Source organism: Staurois parvus, unplaced genomic scaffold (assembly GCF_062004578.1).
Source record: "Staurois parvus isolate SC_StPar_1 unplaced genomic scaffold, SC_StPar_1.0 ptg000498l, whole genome shotgun sequence".
NCBI classification, from domain to species: domain Eukaryota; kingdom Metazoa; phylum Chordata; class Amphibia; order Anura; family Ranidae; genus Staurois; species Staurois parvus.
The window spans coordinates 7,007,612-7,028,695 of NW_028318294.1; positions in this window are offsets into that span (position 1 = coordinate 7,007,612).

Consider the following 21,084-nt stretch of genomic DNA (forward strand, 5'->3'; position numbering starts at 1 on the left):
AAGAATGAAAAGAAGAATGAAAAGAAGAAGAAGAAGAATGAAAAGAAGAAGAAGAAGAATGAAAAGAAGAATGAAAAGAAGAATGAGAAGAATGAAAAGAAGAAGAATGAAAAGAAGAAGAAGAATGAAAAGAAGAATGAAAAGAAGAATGAAAAGAAGAAGAAGAAGAATGAAAAGAAGAAGAATGAAAAGAAGAATGAAAAGAAGAAGAAGAATGAAAAGAAGAAGAAGAAGAATGAAAAGAAGAAGAAGAAGAATGAAAAGAAGAATGAGAAGAATGAAAAGAAGAAGAAGAAGAATGAAAAGAAGAATGAAAAGAAGAAGAATGAAAAGAAGAAGAAGAAGAATGAAAAGAAGAAGAAGAAGAAGAAGAATGAAAAGAAGAATGAAAAGAAGAATGTGAAGAATTAAAAGAAGAATGAAAAGAAGAAGAATGAAAAGAAGAATGAGAAGAATGAAAAGAAGAATGAAAAGAAGAAGAAGAATGAAAAGAAGAATGAGAAGAAGAATGAAAAGAAGAATGAGAAGAAGAATGAGAAGAATGAAAAGAAGAATGAAAAGAAGAATGAAAAGAAGAAGAAGAAGAATGAAAAGAAGAAGAAGAATGAAAAGAAGAAGAATGAAAAGAAGAAGAAGAATGAAAAGAAGAAGAAGAAGAATGAAAAGAAGAAGAAGAAGAAGAATGAAAAGAAGAATGAAAAGAAGAATGAGAAGAATGAAAAGAAGAATGAAAAGAAGAAGAAGAAGAATGAAAAGAAGAAGAAGAAGAATGAAAAGAAGAATGAAAAGAAGAAGAATGAAAAGAAGAAGAAGAAGAATAAAAAGAAGAAGAATAAGAATGAAAAGAAGAAGAAGAAGAATGAAAAGAAGAAGAAGAATGAAAAGAAGAATGAGAAGAATGAAAAGAAGAAGAAGAAGAATGAAAAGAAGAATGAAAAGAAGAAGAAGAAGAATGAAAAGAAGAAGAAGAAGAATGAAAAGAAGAATGAAAAGAAGAAGAAGAAGAAAAATGAAAAGAAGAAGAAGAAGAATGAAAAGAAGAAGAAGAATGAAAAGAAGAATGAGAAGAATGAAAAGAAGAAGAAGACGAATGAAAAGAAGAATGAAAAGAAGAAGAAGAAGAATGAAAAGAAGAAGAAGAAGAATGAAAAGAAGAATGAAAAGAAGAATGAGAAGAATGAAAAGAAGAATGAAAAGAAGAAGAAGAAGAATGAAAAGAAGAATGAGAAGAAGAATGAAAAGAAGAATGAAAAGAAGAATGAGAAGAATGAAAAGAAGAATGAAAAGAAGAAGTATTCCAGTACAGCAAAAAGTGTATCTGCAGAGAGCTCCGCTATTTCTGACAGTTCTCTGACAGTTCCTTCACATGTACAGCGGTTGAAACATTGTATCTGTTTCCGAATAAAAACATCTGTATCCTAAATGGAAACAAATAGATACAATGTTTCAACCGCTGTACATGTGAAGGAACTGTCAGAGAACTGTCAGAAATAGCGGAGCTCTCTGCAGGGACACTTTTGCCGGCTGATCGGGAAAAATCGGATTCGTGCACCCGAAGTTGGCTAATATTCGGATTCGGCACGAATCGAATTTTTCCTGAAATTCGAAACGAATTCCACTTCGCCTGGTTCGATTCGCTCATCTCTATACAGCATAGTATGGTCTTTCCAAGATGTCATAAGTAAATACTAATGGGGGTCATCAAACACAATCTCCTCTGTTCAGTTCTCTAGGCATTATTCCAGAAAATCACAGCATAGACTCAATAGGAACACTTGGTGCTTCAATCTTGCCTGGAACCGTAGGCATAAAGTCTGGAGCTCATTGTTCAAAGGCAGGATAAGTAGAGTCCAAACCTAAGGCTGGCCATACATGGCTCGATTTCCGAATGATTTTCCGTTCGAAAATCAGACCTAAGAATAATTGGCCTATTTTCGCTCTGTTAATGGCACCGGCAGATATTCATGGTTCCTCTCCATTTCGTTTATCTGGCATGCTTGAAAATTCGTGAAAAACAACCAATTTTCGAAATCATTGGTGGCACCATCAGATTTTCAATCAAAAAATCATTTGGAATACGACCCATGTATGACCTGCTTTACCCCTGAGAAAGACTTCAATTAACAACAGGTGATGAAGCCTGGAAAAGAGACTCAGGTGTAACTGTAAGCCAACCATTGCCATCTCTCTGTTCTCCATTGTCTGCGCAAGTCACATCTTTAGAGTCTATAGCAGTACTAGATTGTGATAATTCATCACTAGTAGCAAAGTATGGTTCTGTAAGCAAATGTTTTCTATTCCTGGCCCTTATCTGACTTTCAAGTCCTTGAGTCTAGGTTCACACTGATACGGTACCAGTTGAATCCGTTTTGCAGTATGATTTCAGAAGCAGCTCCAGTGCAAGTTAGTATTGAAATCTCTTAGAGTCCACAGCATGGATGTTCCATTTAAGTCTGTGGAGCTACATATCGCACTGCACTAAACTCACACAGGACCCTTTGTCACATCATATTCGCACTGCATATATGTGAACAGCCTCCATAGAAACTCATTTTTTTTCACTGGAACGCATCAGAATTTGCATGAGCCTGGGTTCACACTGATGCGGTGCGGCACATCGCATGAGATTTGCACAGGAACCCCATCGTATTACTGTGCAAATCACATGCGATTTCTATGTGGTACAGTTTGAGTCATACATTTTATATGGCTCAGATCTCACCGCATCCACACCAAAATAGCACAGGGCTCTTTTTATTTTGTCCACATCAGAATCGGATGGCATGGGTATTCACACCCATGTGATCAGATTCTGCTCATTGCAGCGTGTTTTCAGAAACAAATTCTGGGTGTTGTTAACGTACACACTCTCAGCGATTTGCATGAACTGGTGCGAACTCTGTACCGCATCAGTGTGAACCCGGGCTGAATCCTATAGTTTGAAATTCTTGGTAGCTGTTCTGCAACCTGGGACCTGAATTGTGAAGAAACACTTTATCATTAGGCTGCAAGTCTTTGCATTTTTTTGTATTTTTGCAGAATTTTCTTCAACCATCCAATAGGCATATTTAAAACTATTTTTGAGTCATGCAAAATACCAGTAGTGACATCAACAGACACACCCAACTGAATGTCTGTAGGGAGATGGGCTTCTCTCCCAAAACATGAGGAAGTAAATAGAGAAACCAGTTGACTCATGCCTATTACAGTTGGAGGCATGTACCATAACTCAGACATGTTGGCTCCATGCTTTGCTTAACACTAGAGATGAGCGAATTATTCAAAAATTCGATTCGGCTGATTCGCCGAATTTGAGGAAGAAATTCGATTCGATGCGAATTTATTCGCTACGAATTTAACTTATAAAAAGGGTTTCTAGGCTTCAGAGAGCCTTTAAATTAGTGCAGAACACTGTACCTTTAATTTAAATGCCCTTGGAGATGAGGAAGGAGAAGGAGAAGGAGAAGGATGAGAAGAAGGAGAAGGAGAAGGATGAGAAGAAGGAGAAGGAGAAGGATGAGAAGAAGGAGAAGGATGAGAAGAAGGAGAAGGATGAGAAGAAGGAGAAGGAGTAGGAGAAGGAGAAGGATGAGAAGAAGGAGAAGGATGAGAAGAAGGATGAGAAGAAGGAGAAGGATGAGAAGAAGAAGAAGGATGAGAAGAAGGAGAAGGATGAGAAGAAGAAGAAGGATGAGAAGAAGAAGAAGGATGAGAAGAAGAAGAAGGATGAGAAGAAGGAGAAGGATGAGAAGAAGGAGAAGGATGAGAAGAAGGATGAGAAGAAGGAGAAGGATGAGAAGAAGAAGAAGGATGAGAAGAAGGAGAAGGATGAGAAGAAGAAGAAGGATGAGAAGAAGAAGAAGGATGAGAAGAAGAAGAAGGATGAGAAGAAGGAGAAGGATGAGAAGAAGAAGAAGGATGAGAAGAAGAAGAAGGATGAGAAGAAGGAGAAGGATGAGAAGAAGAAGAAGGATGAGAAGAAGAAGAAGGATGAGAAGAAGGAGAATTCCAAGCCAGCAAAAAGTGTATCTGCAGAGCTCCGCTATTTCTTAGCGGAGCTCTGCAGATACACTTAGTGGAGCTCTGCAGATACACTTTTTGCCGGCTTGGAATTCTTCTTATTTTCATCCTACTTCTTCTTCTTCTTCTTCTTCTTCATCCTCATCCTCATCCTCTTCTTCTTCTTCTGAGGATGAGGATGAGGATGAAGAAGAAGAAGAAGAAGTAGGATGAAAATAAGAAGAAATCCAAACCGGCAAAAAGTGTATCTGCAGAGCTCCGCTAAGTGTATCTGCAGAGCTCCTCTATTTCTGACAGTTCTCTGACATTCACATTTACAGCGGTTGAAACATTGTATCTATTTGTTTCCATAAATGGAAACAAATAGATACAATGTTTCAACCGCTGAGCTCTGCAGATACACTTAGCGGAGCTCTGCAGATACACTTAGCGGAGCTCTGCAGATACACTTTTTGCCGGCTTGGAATTCTTCTTATTTTCATCCTACTTCTTCTTCTTCTTCTTCTTCTTCATCCTCATCCTCATCCTCAGAAGAAGAAGAAGAGGAGGATGAGGATGAAGAGGAAGAAGAAGAAGAAGAAGAAGTAGGATGAAAATAAGAAGAATTCCAAGCTGGCAAAAAGCGTATCTGCAGAGCTCCTCTATTCTGCAGATACACTTAGAGGAGCTCTGCAGATACACTTTTTGCCGGCTTGGAATTCTTCTTATTTTCATCCTACTTCTTCTTCTTCTTCTTCATCCTCATCCTCATCCTCAGAAGAAGAGGATGAGGATGAAGAAGAATAAGAAGAAGAAGAAGAAGAAGTAGGATGAAAATAAGAAGAATTCCAAGCCGGCAAAAAGTGTATCTGCAGAGCTCCTCTATTCTGCAGATACACTTAGAGGAGCTCTGCAGATACACTTTTTGCCGGTTTGGAATTCTTCTTATTTTCATCCTACTTCTTCTTCTTCTTCTTCATCCTCATCCTCATCCTCGGAAGAAGAAGAAGAGGATGAGGATGAAGAAGAAGTAGGATGAAAATAAGAAGAATTCCAAGCCGGCAAAAAGTGTATCTTCAGAGCTCCGCTAAGTGTATCTGCAGAGCTCCGCTATTTCTGACAGTTCTCTGACATTCACTCCATACAGCGGTTGAAACATTGTATCTATTTGTTTCCATTTAATACTCCATACAGCGGTTGAGGAGTGAATGTCAGAGAACTGTCAGAAATAGCCTATTTCTGACAGTTCTCTGACATTCACTCCATACAGCGGTTGAAACATTGTATCTATTTGTTTTCATAAATGGAAACAAATAGATACAATGTTTCAACCGCTGAGCTCTGCAGATACACTTAGCGGAGCTCTGCAGATACACTTAGCGGAGCTCTGCAGATACACTTTTTGCCGGCTTGGAATTCTTCTTATTTTCATCCTACTTCTTCTTCTTCTTCTTCTTCTTCTTCTTCTTCTTCTTCATCCTCATCCTCATCCTCTGAAGAAGAAGAAGAGGATGAGGATGAGGATGAAGAAGAAGAAGAAGAAGAAGTAGGATGAAAATAAGAAGAATTCCAAGCCGGCAAAAAGTGTATCTGCAGAGCTCCTCTATTCTGCAGATACACTTAGAGGAGCTCTGCAGATACACTTTTTGCCGGCTTGGAATTCTTCTTATTTTCATCCTACTTCTTCTGCTTCTTCTTCTTCATCCTCATCCTCTTCTTCTGAGGATGAGGATGAAGAAGAAGAAGAAGAAGAAGTAGGATGAAAATAAGAAGAATTCCAAGCCGGCAAAAAGTGTATCTGCAGAGCTCCTCTATTCTGCAGATACACTTAGAGGAGCTCTGCAGATACACTTTTTGCCGGCTTGGAATTCTTCTTATTTTCATCCTACTTCTTCTTCTTCATCCTCATCCTCATCCTCCTCAGAAGAAGAAGAGGATGAGGATGATGAAGAAGAAGAAGTAGGATGAAAATAAGAAGAATTCCAAGCCGGCAAAAACTGTATCTGCAGAGCTCCTCTATTTCTGACAGTTCTATGTCAGAGAACTGTCAGAAATAGAGGAGCTCTGAAGATACACTTTTTGCCGGCTTGGAATTCTTCTTATTTTCATCCTACTTCTTCTTCTTCTTCTTCATCCTCATCCTCATCCTCTTCTTCTACTTCCGAGGATGAGAATGAAGAAGAAGAAGAAGAAGTAGGATGAAAATAAGAAGAATTCCAAACCGGCAAAAAGTGTATCTGCAGAGCTCCTCTAAGTGTATCTGCAGAATAGAAGAGCTCTGCAGATACACTTTTTGCCGGCTTGGAATTCTTCTTATTTTCATCCTACTTCTTCTTCTTCTTCTTCATCCTCATCCTCAGAAGAAGAAGAAGAGGATGAGGATGAGGATGAAGAAGAAGAAGAAGAAGTAGGATGAAAAGAAGAATGAAAAGAAGAAGAAGAATGAAAAGAAGAAGAAGAAGAAGAATGAAAAGAAGAATGAGAAGAATGAAAAGATTCTTCTTCTTCTTCTTTTCATTCTTCTTTTCATTCTTCTTCTTCTTCTTTTCATTCTTCTTTTCATTCTTCTCATTCTTCTTTTCATTCTTCTCATTCTTCTTCTCATTCTTCTTCTCATTTTTCTTTTCATTCTTCTTCTTCTTTTCATTCTTTTCATTCTTCTTTTCATTCTTCTCATTCTTCTTTTCATTCTTCTTCTCATTCTTCTTTTCATTCTTCTTCTTTTCATTCTTCTTTTCATTCATTCTTCTTCTTCTTTTCATTCTTCTTCTTCTTCTTTTCATTCTTCTCTTTCTTCTTTTCATTCTTCTCATTCTTCTTCTCATTCTTCTTTTCATTCTTCTTTTCATTCTTCTCATTCTTCTTTTCATTCTTCTTCTCATTCTTCTTCTCATTCTTCTTTTCATTCTTCTTCTTCTTTTCATTCTTCTTTTCATTCTTCTTCTCATTCTTCTTTTCATGAAGAAGAAAAGAAGAATGAAAAGAAGAATGAAAAGAAGAAGAAGAAGAATGAAAAGAAGAATGAGAAGAAGAATGAAAAGAAGAATGAGAAGAATGAAAATAAGAATGAAAAGAAGAAGAAGAAGAATGAAAAGAAGAAGAGGAATGAAAAGAAGAATGAAAAGAAGAAGAAGAAGAATGAAAAGAAGAAGAAGAAGAATTAAAAGAAGAATGAAAAGAAGAAGAAGAATGAAAAGAAGAAGAAGAATGAAAAGAAGAATGAAAAGAAGAAGAAGAATGAAAAGAAGAAGAAGAAGAATGAAAAGAAGAATGAAAAGAAGAATGAGAAGAATGAAAAGATTCTTCTTCTTCTTCTTTTCATTCTTCTTCTTCTTTTCATTCTTCTTCTTTTCATTCTTATTTTCATTCTTCTTTTCATTCTTCTCATTCTTCTTCTCATTCTTCTTTTCATTCTTCTTCTCATTCTTCTTTTCATTCTTCTTCTTCTTTTCATTCTTCTTTTCATTCTTCTCATTCTTCTTTTCATTCTTCTTCTCATTCTTCTTTTCATTCTTCTTCTTCTTTTCATTCTTCTTTTTATTCTTCTTCTCATTCTTCTTTTCATGAAGAAGAAAAGAAGAATGAGAAGAATGAAAAGAAGAATGAAAAGAAGAAGAATGAAAAGAAGAATGAGAAGAAGAATGAAAAGAAGAATGAAAAGAAGAATGAGAAGAATGAAAAGAAGAACGAGAAGAAGGAAAAGAAGAATGAAAAGAAGAAGAATGAAAAGAAGAAGAAGAAGAATGAAAAGAAGAATGGAAAGAAGAAGAAGAATGAAAAGAAGAAGAAGAAGAAGAATGAAAAGAAGAAGAAGAATGAAAAGAAGAATGAGAAGAATGAAAAGAAGAATGAAAAGAAGATGAATGAAAAGAAGAAGAAGAAGAATGAAAAGAAGAATGAAAAGAAGAATGAGAAGAATGAAAAGATTCTTCTTCTTCTTCTTTTCATTCTTCTTTTCATTCTTCTTCTTCTTCTTTTCATTCTTCTTTTCATTCTTCTCATTCTTCTTTTCATTCTTCTCATTCTTCTTCTCATTCTTCTTTTCATTCTTCTTCTCATTCTTCTTTTCATTCTTCTTCTTCTTTTCATTCTTCTTTTCATTCTTCTCATTCTTCTTTTCATTCTTCTTTTCATTCTTCTTCTCATTCTTCTTTTCATGAAGAAGAAAAGAAGAATGAGAAGAATGAAAAGAAGAATGAAAAGAAGAAGAAGAAGAATGAAAAGAAGAATGAGAAGAAGAAGTATTCCAGTACAGCAAAAAGTGTATCTGCAGAGAGCTCCGCTATTTCTGACAGTTCTCTGACAGTTCCAGCGGTTGACAGCGGTTGAAACATTGTATCTATTTATTTCCGAATAAAAACATCTGTATCCTAAATGGAAACAAATAGATACAATGTTTCAACCTTCAACCGCTGTACATGTGAAGGAACTGTCAGAGAACTGTCAGAAATAGCGGAGCTCTCTGCAGGGACACTTTTGCCGGCTGATCGGGAAAAATCCGATTCGCGCACCCGAATTATGCAAATATTCGGATTTGACGCCAATCAAATTTTTCCTGAAATTCGAAACGAATTCCACTTCGCCTGGTTCGATTCGCTCATCTCTACTTAACACCATCAGAGAGGGTGCCCAGCATGATCAGCAAGATCTGTTTCAACATTCAAGGAGGGCACCCCTCTCTGAATGATAAGGTGTGGTATTGTGAGCGCGTGTCAATATTAAACAATGTTAACAGTTGTATAATAAGGTGGCTTTCATAGTCCTGCCTTGGTTAGATTGAATTTGCTTTAGCAGTCCATGATAAACAAAATACTTCTCCATATAACACTTTGGCTACAGTCGCTATTTTTTGGTCTTTGGTGGAATAAGCTTGAGCATGGTGAGTGTATTGACTGGTTACAATGAAAACATTGGTCACTCCACTGCTGTCATTGTCGATACACAAAAGGTCCATGTACACTACATCCATTGGGTCAGAATTTTTCAAGTGTTCCATAGGGGCAGCTCAAATAGTCGGGTGCAGACATATAACACAATGCCTGCAACAGTCTGCAAATGTTTCCCTCATTTCTGGCCAAAATAAATGGTCTTGAAAAGGTTTTCTTAAAGTCTAGATGTTCATGTCAGTCATGCAAACTTCTCAAAACTGTCCTTCTGTAGACCTAAGGAAGCATTTACTATCTTTCTCCAGGATCAGGGCATACTTGTACCCTATATAGAAGTTCATTGATTATTTTGAGCTAATCCCATTCTTTCAAATAGTAGGTACTCTACTTAGTTTATTTTTATGTGCTTAAGGTCTCTGCTGATAACAGATTCTCTAATATGTCTGATTACTGGATTTCTCTTTTGTAGAAGAGTCACATACAGTGGGGATCGAAAGTTTGGGCACCCCAGCTAAAAATTTGTATTAAAGTGCATAAAGAAGCCAAGAAAAGATGGAAAAATCTCCAAAAGGCATCAAATTACAGATTAGACATTCTTATAATATGTCAACAAAAGTTAGATTTTATTTCCATCATTTACACTTTCAAAATAACAGAAAACAAAAAAATGGCGTCTGCAAAAGTTTGGGCACCCTGCAGAATTTATAGCATGCACTGCCCCCTTTGCCAAGCTGAGACCTGCCAGTGTCATGGATTGTTCTCAATAATCGTCTGGGAAGACCAGGTGATGTCAATCTCAAAGGTTTTAAATGCCCAGACTCATCTGACCTTGCCCCAACAATCAGCACCATGGGTTCTTCTAAGCAGTTGTCTAGAAAACTGAAACTGAAAATAGTTGACGCTCACAAAGCTGGAGAAGGCTATAAGAAGATAGCAAAGCGTTTTCAGATGTCAATATCCTCTGTTCGGAATGTAATTAAGAAATGGCAGTCATCAGGAACAGTGGAAGTTAAAGCAAGATCTGGAAGACCAAGAAAAATATCAGACAGAACAGCTCGCAGGATTGTGAGAAAAACAATTCAAAACCCACGTTTGACTGCACGATCCCTCCAGAAAGATCTGGCAGACACTGGAGTTGTGGTACACTATTCCACTATAAAGAGATACTTGTACAAATATGGTCTTCATGGAAGAGTCATCAGAAGAAAACCTCTTCTACGTCCTCACCACAAAAATCATTGTTTGAACTTTGCAAATGAACATATAGACAAGCCTGATGCATTTTGGAAACAAGTTCTGTTGACCGATGAGGTTAAAATTGAACTTTTTGGCAGGAATGAGCAAAGGTACGTTTGGAGAAGAAGGGGCACAGAATTTAATGAAAAGAACCTCTGTCCAACTGTTAAGCATGGGGTTGGATCAATCATGCTTTGGGGTTGTGTTGCAGCCAGTGGCACAGGGAACATCTCAGGAGTAGAAGGAAAAATGGATTCAATAAAATTTCTGCAAATTTTGTATGGTAACTTGATGCCATCTGTGAAAAAGCTGAAGTTAAAGAGAGGATGGCTTCTACAAATGGATAATGATCCTAAACACACCTCGAAATCCACGGGGGATTACATCAAGAGGCGTAAACTGAAGGTTTTGCCATGGCCTTCACAATCACCTGACCTCAACATAATTAAAAATCTATGGATAGACCTTAAAAGAGCAGTGCGTGACAGACAGCCCAGAAATCTCAAAGAACTGGAAGACTTTTGTAAGGAAGAATGGGCAAACATACCTCAAACAAGAATTGAAAGACTCTTGGCTGGCTACAAAAAGCGTTTACAAGCTGTGATACTTGCCAAAGGGGGCAGTACAAGATATTAACTCTGCAGGGTGCCCAAACTTTTGCAGACGCCATTTTTTTGTTTTCTGTTATTTTGAAAGTGTAAATGATGGAAATAAAATCCAACTTTTGTTGACATATTATAAGAATGTCTAATCTGTAATTTGATGCCTTTTGGAGATTTTTCCATCTTTCCTTGGCTTCTTTATGCACATTAATACACATTTTTAGCTGGGGTGCCCAAACTTTCGATCCCCACTGTATTCCTTTTGTAGATGAGTGTTTTCTGGTACTCTTATCTGTGGAGTTGCAGTAAATGTTGGAGATGCAGGCTTCTCCAGCTCCTAAGGAGACAAGAACTCACACATCAGAAAATGAAATCTGGTCTTCTTGCACAGCAGCCAAAGCAGAGTAAGCATTCACAGTAGATATGGGTACTTTTTCCCACTTACGCTCTTTCAGGTTTGCCAGCAAACCAGTACACTTTGAGACAGCATTAGCTCCAATACATTTGGACTCTTGCTCGTACTTGAGTGTGAATTGATAATTAGGCAAGTCAGTAGGCCACCTGTGATCAGTGGCATCCAGCTTGACTGTAACTAGTTAAAATGTTGTTGTCATTCCTCACCATAAACTAAGGCCCCCTACAAGTAATCATGTACTGTAATTATGTGTTCTTACTGTATCTGCTGGGCTAAGACTCCTATAAATGTGAGTGAAAGGACTCAGTCCTCCTGGATACTCCTGATGGAGGACTCCTCCTAACCCATCATAACTAGCATCCACATGTAGAATGTATGGCTTTTGAGGGTTTGCAAAGGCCTACACATGTGTTTTTGTAAAGCTTTTCTGTAAGGGATTTGACAGCAACAAGGATTTCTCTTTAGCAGGCCAATAAGAGGTCTCACAATCTTTGAACAGCCTCCAAGGAACTGGCAACAGTAGCTGCAAAACCCCAAGAAGGACCTCAGTTCTTTCAAACTAATGGGACAACCCTAGGTCACAAAAACCTACAGGATCAGTTGCTACCCCTTCCGCAGATACAATGTAGCTCATAAAGTTTACTAAAAGATGGAGCAAACTTACATTTGCTCATGGGGAGCCATTCTGTCCTCAATTGATCAGGACATTTTAAAGTCTATTATCATGCTCCTCCAGGATGGAGCCAAAAGCAATTATTTCATCTGGGTAGACAATACACTGAGTGGGGATATTAACTGTGGATGCAGGACTGTCAGTTTGAAAACTATTTTGCACAATTGTGCATCATTTACTGCTTTGTAGTACACACTTGTTTGGTGCCTGTTAAGATTCTCATAGGACTTCTCATTTAGAGGTTTACAAATGTTTTAAATGTTTGGTCAACTTTTCAGAGGTTCCATCATCTCTAGTTATCACACTGAAAATGCAGTCAGTGTACAGGAGTTTTTCACAATGCACTGCAACACAACAATGTGAACAGGTCCTCTTGAAAACAATGTATTTTCTCTTGTCTATTCCTTTTGCTGCTTTTGAAAATGCTGCAAAATATGTTCTAATTGCCATTCTGCAAACATGCCCTAAGGCTGGGCTTACTGACCTATATAATGGGGCTTTTCTAAAATAAGACTGATGGATGTGCATGCTATTTTTTACTTGTTACTTTCTTTGAAAAAAGTTGACTTTTGCATCATCAGTAGAGTCTTTCGTCAATTCATAGGAGGGTAACTTAATGTTCCAGAAAATAGATGAGTTTGTTTTAAGAGCATGGCTAAGGAATACCGATTTTAATGCACAGTTCATACATAATAAACAACAAAGACATTCATTCTACCCAGGGCTGCTATCAAATGTAAATATCATTATCTAAAAGCTGATGGTTCATAATTCATGAATTAGCCAAGAGTGAGTGATACCATGTTCCAGAAACAGAACAATATATTTCATTCAAGCCATCACATGGTGTTATGGGAGATAATTACTAAAATCATAGAGGGCATTAATTTGCAATGTGTATGTTGTTGGCATTATAGTTGTATGCAATATATGTAAAGGTTAGGGGTCCAAATATAAATAAGCCAGTGCTTATATTCCAATCTATGTGATGAAGTCTCCATGAATAATTTGCATATATAACAAATAAAGCTTCTAAAAAGTCCAAAAACAATAAAAATGCTTCTGTGAAATACTTTTCCTTTTTCTATCTAAACATTATAAACTCTCACCAAATGTTTTGATCCTGAAGCAAGGGGTCATATAAAGCTTGATATGATAATACAATTGATGCTCCTTAGTTCTTCCACCCACATATCATCCACAAGAATATCTACCTCCAGCACTCAGGGGGTTAATAGTTTTGGGCTCTGGGCTGAGCTGTTGTGATAAGGAGCCACCCACCCACTGTGCCACAATGCTTTGTGTGATAAGCCTAATAAAATGTCAAAATACAGTGCACAAACATATTTCAAACCCACAACATCATATTCCCCAAACCCCTTCCCATCCCTATACCCCCATTTATTTCCAAAATATAGACTTCAGTTATTCGTGTATTATTTGAGACACCAACCTTATTTAGTGGCTGGACAGCATTTAAGCAGTTTAAATAACCTGCAGTATAAGAGGGAGAGATGAGGCAGGTTTTACCGTGAAAAAAATTAAAGAGTTTGGGGAAGCGTGAAACATCCCTTTGAAGCCTGCCTCATTGCTTTCTCCCCCACCCCCCCACCAGGATTCCTTCCTTCCTCATACTCATGCTCATCATGTACATCCTGCTGCCTGCCTACTGACATGGTAAACATAACCCTAGCTAGCAAGAGCCTGTCCTCGTGCCATAATTGCGCAGATATGCATTACTGGCATGCTGCTGCTAGTGTAGCCTCTGCAGCATGGCCAATGATGAGTTACAACTCATTGGGATGTCAAAAATGAGGCAATTAGCAAGCAGCTGATGTTGGTGATTCATTTTTCCCAGGCAAACTAAGGCAGTGGCTTTGTCCAGCCACTCTACTACCTCTTGTGCATGTTGTGGCTGTATAGCATAGCTACTGTGAAATGTAAAAGGCAAATATGCCCAGCTTCTACATGGTGCAGCCCTACCACTGCTTTGTCCTGAAAAATCTACTACCACCTCCACATGCAGAGCCTTCGCCTCTCACTTTAGGACTGCCTGAACTTTTTTTTTTAATAAAGGGGATTACTATGGTATTGAATGATATTATAATGGTAGGGTGGATAAATAAGTAATACTCTGATTTACAATACTTTATTGTACAAGTAAGCAGTGACCTGTTGCAAACATAGGGCAGCTTTGCCTGTTTTTAGCAACAAGCATACACTGCTCAGGACAACATTTAAAGAGGCTGAATCAATAGGAAATAAAATAAATGATACTTCTCTGAAAAATTACCCTGAAACACTAAACCCCTACCTATTTTTTAAAATAGCAGAAAATAAATGTGGATGAACATGAAAAAAGAAAATAATAAGAAAAAAATAAGAAATCCCTGGAGAACAAAGCATGGTCATTTACTAAGTATCATTGCTGTCACAATGATAGAAGGGGAGTTAGTCACATGACCTCCATACCCAAAAGTACTGGGTAATTTTCTTTTCTCCCAGTGGCTAAGTGGAACAACAGGGTTGGTAGGGAAATGTAAGTATATTTTGCTGGTGGGGCCAATGAACCTGCCCTTTTGCCTTGCATGGTTTACTTTGTGGCAGTGCTCTCCACACTGTGGTCTGTGGGCTGGATATGGCCCTTTGCTTACCTTTGTCTGGCCCTTGGGGTCTGTTCCTCCTATTGATATGAGGCACTAATCCTTCCACTATCACCAATTATGAGGAACCATTCCTCCCACTGACACCAACATTGGCCCACTATTTCTTCCACCGATGCCAATGATAGGGCACTATTCCTTCCACTGACACCAACAATGAAGCATAATGCCTCCCTCTAATTTCATTGATAGGCAATATTTCTCCTACTACTTACCACAGTTGCTATGTCACCACCAAGCCTGCGACGTGGTCTACTCCCACTGATGCTGTGGCATTTTCTACTTTCACTGTCTACAGTCCGGTCCCCCTAAAGTAAACCGACCCTTTGTTTAAAAAGTTTGGAGACCCCTCTTTATGTTATCAGTCATATGTATGTCTTTTATTTCCTCTATAAACAAATTTGTGACTTTGTGTCAGCCTGGACATAAAAGAAAAAAAAATAGCTTGTACTTAAAAGAAATTAAAAAAAAAAATTCAGAGAAGCCTCCTGGAACTGAAAAATTGTCTTCTATAGTAGCCAAATATTTAATATTCTTGACCAGTAGGAATCAAACATAAATTCCTTTTTTAGGATATTTAACCGCCATGTTGATTTTAAACAGATGTTCTGTATTGCCTGCCAGGGATATTATTTTAACATACAGACATTTTAATCTTTGTAAATATTTTCCATAGTTGTAAGAAGATCACAGAAGAAAATATTGCAAGTCAAATAAACTCTTTTGCTGTGTACTAACTTGATAAGCTATACAGTTTATATCACCCGGGAAAATGATTATGTCTGGAAGTATATTAGCCTTCTGCTTTCAAAAAAGCTGTAATATAACAAGTACCTTTTATTATTCAATTTGGCACTTGTGAATTTTAGTATAGATTTTGTGCTGTTGGTGGCCTAAATTACATTAACGCAATGCACAGAGGATACAGAATATCTGTAAGAAGCAAAAAACAGTATAAATAGTTTATTGGTTATGAAAATTTTATGAAAATGAGAAAATGATTTTGCTGGGGTCATGTCTAATATCACCCTCATCTGAAAAGAAAAAATACTTCAACTGTTCATTTCATAGATTGTCAATATGTTTAGAATAAAATAGTTTTTTGCTTATATCTCTAGCTATTTGCAGTCATTGTGAATAAAAATTTTAGAGCAGAGAACCCTTAAGAAAATTTTCAAAAAAATTTATAGAAAATGTGTTTCTCCTTACCTTATGATTACAGTCTGTGTGCCAGGAATACGGACTGATACTAGCTATTGTCACTCCTATTAAAAAAAAATCCAAGAAAAAATTCTTATATGCTATGGATCCTCCAACAAAGAAGCCCCCCTGCCAAAGTTTTAAACTCTATTTCTCTCCTACCTGGGAGTTTTGAAAATGGCCACTCAACTTTGTTTGTTCCAGTGCCTCCTGTTGCGTGCTGTATAATTTGTGTACAGGACGTTAATTTTTCTCACTTTTTAAGAACCGTTGGAGACATGAATGAGAATGGTATGAGTTCAGAGAATGGATCACATTTGGATACTGTGCATACTTGCTGTATTCCCTGCAGGCTGATGTTCAGGCCCATTCCAAAAGTAAGGATACTTGCAATCACAATATAATTTTTCATTGTGCAGAACCCTCCTAGATAGGCTGCTAGGATGTTAGTTCTTTTTGGATCCTTAGTAATCATAGGAGCAGCTGTTGGTTTCTTCTGGCTGTTCTCGGTTTAACAGGCTGCAAGTTTGATTACTCTCCCCTGCCTTCTGGAGACTTCTGGAACATGAGAGGTTGAGAAAAGTATTTGAGCAGCATGCATATTTATTGTGCTGCAGCTAATCCTTGGAAAGGTGTGCCCATTAGGTGGCTGAAAAGCACATACTTATTCTGAAGCCTAGAGCAGCCATGTACTAGTCCTGGGTCAAATCCTGCAGCAGAAGTCCCCAGCCTGAGGGACTATGCCCCTCTGGGCTGTTTGCTGCATGTCCATCAAGGTCCCAGCTGTGGTATAGCTGGGGGGCCTACTTCTAAAAATTCTTTTTTTTTCAAAGCCAAGCAAGGGAACTCTTTTCTAAAGGCCTTGGTCTGGAGATCTCACTGCAGAGTGCCTGGTGGAAGTTAGCAAGAGCCTGCCTGCCCCGTGGCATTGTGAGCATTAACCTCTCCCTCACTGTGGCTGGTGGATACTGGGAGGGGGAATCAAGTGATCCTGTGGCATTGTGAGTAATGACCTGAGCTCAGGATCCTAGTGGTAGTCAGTGACTGGGAGCCAGTGGCAGTCCTGACTGGGATAGCTTTTAAAAAGGACGCTGTCATCTGTACTTGATCCTGCATATAGACTGTTCAAGGAGCCTTGGCAAAGTAGGATGTCCTCCTGCAAATATTCAGTAAATCTAGAGAATCCCATATTATCCTACACCCCAGCAATACAAAACCTAAAAAGACATCTTCTAGACTAATTACTGAGTCTATAATGAATAAAGTGTTGCAGTGTGCCTGGCTACTTCTGCACTAGTTTTGTAAAAGAACTGGTTAAATTACAGCAGCTCTTTTGGGGGTAGCACTACAATTGTAAAATTATTTTATTTAAGTATATTGATGAAAACTGCAAGTCATTAACTGTTGGGTTATAAACAAAAAAATAGCAAGCCAACCTCGGGTAACCCCTCCTACTACCAGCTACCTCAATTTTGGGATTTCCAAAAGAAATCCAACTGAGGGTTGGGCAACAGCAAACAAAACATTAATGGGAGAGCTCTAGTTAAGGTTTTAGGGGGGGTTCAGGGTGAGGTCAGGCACAAAGGTTAGGCATTGTTCACCCTTTTTCCACTACTGAATCATAATACAGTATATCCTGGCCTGTCTATTAAATTTCCTAACATTTTTTTCCCTTCCATTTATATTTTTTGGTAAAACCTTTTCTTTATTGTCCATTTGCTGTTGGGTATTACTGCTACTTGTTTACTCTAAGTTTCCCAAGTCCTATCCAGATGAGCCTGTCCTCAAAGAACTGAAGTTTTCTGCCCTCCCTCCCAAACGTAGAGACCCTTTTGCCTCCTATTGCCACACTTCACTCACTTTGACTCAAGAGGATTGGCCCATTGCATCCACTAGTCCTGTTCCTAGTCTGCAGTTTTTTAGCGCTCATAAGACTGGCACGACCTTTCCAGTGTACCCACTGTTTCAAGTCCTCCTTTATGGAGACTGGAAACACCAGGACAGGATGTTTGTTCTTCCAAGTGCTTATTAGTCTTGCACTTATTTTAGGAGTTTAAAAAAAAGGAGATGATCTCCACCCAAACATCAAACCCACCATGGCCTGAAAAACACAACTTTTATTGAACTTATTCAATAATAAAATAAACTAAAGTAAAAAAAAAAACCTACCAAGTGCATAACTTTACTTAAAGGGAAGTCCAATACCCCACTTGAACTTAATAACTATAATAATAGAGATGTTTTGCCTAATCAGAGAAAGTTCCCTTTGCAGACCTCAGAAGTATCAGAAGGGTGGCCATCACAATGACCTACCCTTTCTACCTACAGGCGTGGGCTATAACTCCTATTTTAGAAGGACTTTGTTGAAAACGTGTAGAGAAAGGAGCAACATTTTAAACATTTTAGTTTTTGGTAAATAAGTGATATAAAAACAGCCAAAGTGTTTCAGGGGCAACAACACTCCACCTTCATCAGGGCTCAACAGAATATAAAACTTGGGTGGACTCAGACTTTACAGATCTGTGTTAGAACCAATATTGAACTTTCTGCAAGGAGTGCTAACTTGTCAGCAACTGTCCTCCCATTGTTTTTTGCTATCTATGTTTTATTGGGGAGACTTACCTTCTCATTCTGTCCTGTAGCCACAACAGGAAGTGAGAAAAAAACTCCTTAAAGTGAGGGAAAACCATGTTAGACAGTCATGGTAACAAGTGTTCCCCACAAGTGCCCCCATTGGGAAGTTTCATCATTATTCCTAGTGTAAGGTAAACTGGATTCTCAGGAAATGAGACCGGACTTACGTATGCTCATATGCTGCTGCTTATGCCCATGCACAGTGCACTGCTGCTCATGCCCCTGCACATTGCATTGTTGCTTCTACGTCTGGGAAAGAGAGCATCATAAGATGTGCTGTGATTACCCGGCACACAAGTGCATATGCAAGAAGCAATTGGCATGCACACTTGCTGCCCAGCATCCTATTTAAATAGATGTGTCACTGTGTTGATGAATGGTCTTCAGCTTGGTCCTGATTTGTTGTATTTGCCTACCCATGTATGACCCAGCTTCTCCCTGGACTTCACCTCTGCCCTTTGTCTAAACCTTGCTCACCTGGTTACCCTGACTTTAGCCTGTTTAATGAACTTGTCTCTGCCTCCTCTTTTGGTACTGCTTTGCCCAGCTGTTACCAACTTTGAACTGCTTCTTGGACTTGCTCTGCCTGCCGATTCTGTCCCTTGCTGCCAGATCATTCTGACTGTTCCTGTCCCTGCTTCCATCTCTTGCTTTGGTGCCCAGCTGCTTCAGCATCCTATTCTGAGGACTGTGACTTCCAGCTATACCCACCTAAGAAATGGACATCACCAGCCACCTACTACAGCACTTGTTCCACTCCATGCCCTCACACTCTCAGTCTCCAACTCCAGGAGTGTTGGGCAGGATATGCAAGGGATATGCAAGAGAGGGCTCCACTACGTTCCAGTCTTCACCAGGTACATGATATCTAGTGAGTCAAAATTTTGGATTTTCTTATCATTTTCCTTTTCAGTGATATTGACAAGCAGGACAAATAGAGGCATGAATCTCCCTAGCAGTGACATAGACACCCCCTTGACAAGGCTTCTAATTCTTGCCTACTATATCCCAAACTAAAGTTTTGGGTTTAGATATACAGTGACATCATTGCTTACTACGTGTGAAATCTGTGAATGATCACAGAGGACACATGGTACAAGGCTATTCACAACAGCCTTGTACCATGGGACAAGCTGTGACCAATCACAGCACACTCAGTAATTCTCAATGAGTGCAAGAATGCAGACAGAGAGAAAGAGAAATGATTGCTTTTACATCCTATATGGGTGTAAAAGCAATCAGTGTAAAAAAAAAAAAAAATCATCACCCCCCACAAGTAATACAGTGTCACCATGGTGACACTGTACTGCTAGGATGACAGTATGTAAAAATAAAAATAAAAAAATGTAAAACAAAAAGTTTAAAAATTATAATTTTTGGTTATAAACTAATTTGGATTTTTTTTTTTACTAAAGAGATAACTGAATACATTTTGGCCAAGATTTATGACGAAATATTATTTATTTGCAAAATTTTATTAAAAAAACACTTTTTTTCAAAATTTTTGAGCTTTTCCATTTACATACCAAAAAAAATAAAAATCCCAGTGGTTAATAAATACCACCAAAATAAAGCTTTATCTGTCTCAAAAAAATGGTAAAAAATTCATTTGGGTACAGTGTTGCATGACCGCACAATTGTCATTCAAAATGTGATAGCGCTGAAAGCTGAAAATTGCCCTGGTCAGGAAGGGGGTAAAAGTGGTTAAAAAGTCCACCTCTACTCCACTCATTAATCTAATGATTCCATGATTTCTAAGTGGGAGAACTTGCAAAATCGCAGGGTGTTCAAAAACTTCTGTTCCTCACTGTACCTCACACTAAGGCTGGCCATACTCTATACAATTTTCTGTTCAATTTCTGCCCAATTTCCTTTAGATTTTCCTTCAGCTATGTAGTGCAAGGGCTGCTTAATTGGATACAATTGAAAGTGTTGTTTAACCTCATATAACCTCATATTATATGTTTTTTGGTAAATCTAAAGCAATTTCTAAAGAAAATTGTATAGTGTATGGCCAGCCTTACCCTCTTTTTACCTTTAATTCAAAATAAAGTTGTTTGCTTACCAAATTTAACTCTGTACCAACTCTTCTTGCTCTGAAAGATGCCAGTACCAGTAGTTTCAGTAGCTTGCATCTGTGAGCCAATTTTAAATGAAAATTGTTTATGTTTATTTTCGGCAATAAGCTGAATATTAGTCTGTGGCCGGCATTTGTAGCATAAGGGCTCATCAGATTTGGTGTACAACGAATTTCAAATGATACAGCTTTGTGCTTTCCAGTAAAAAAAAAACAACTAGAACATTTGCTTAAAAAAAAAACTAGAACATAGAACTGACCTTCAATAGTAGCAAAATAAAATTTGACAGTAAAGAACGTGTTTTCTAATTTTGCTCGGGAAAGTGGTTAGATGTTTATATATCTGTAGGCTGTACACAGAGAGCCATCAAATGGAAATTACAAAGATTTATATATTCATAGGGTGATGATTACTGCAATTCTGAGGGATTCTACAGTATAGAGTACAGTACCTTGCACTAAGATATCAAATAAAAAATGTAGCTTCAGGCACAAACTGTGTTCCGACTAGTTCTCAGTTTTATGCGGTGACTCCAATTTGTGCTCTGTATCAATGCTCAGAAAGCAGTTTCCCAATGTGTTTAACTATTCAGTGGTTCCGGCAAGTTACAAAAGATCAAAACAAATCCTGTGTTAAGATGATATTTTTCTATAACTGTTCCTGTTGGAAAAGAGGGCATTAAATAAGGATGGCTACTT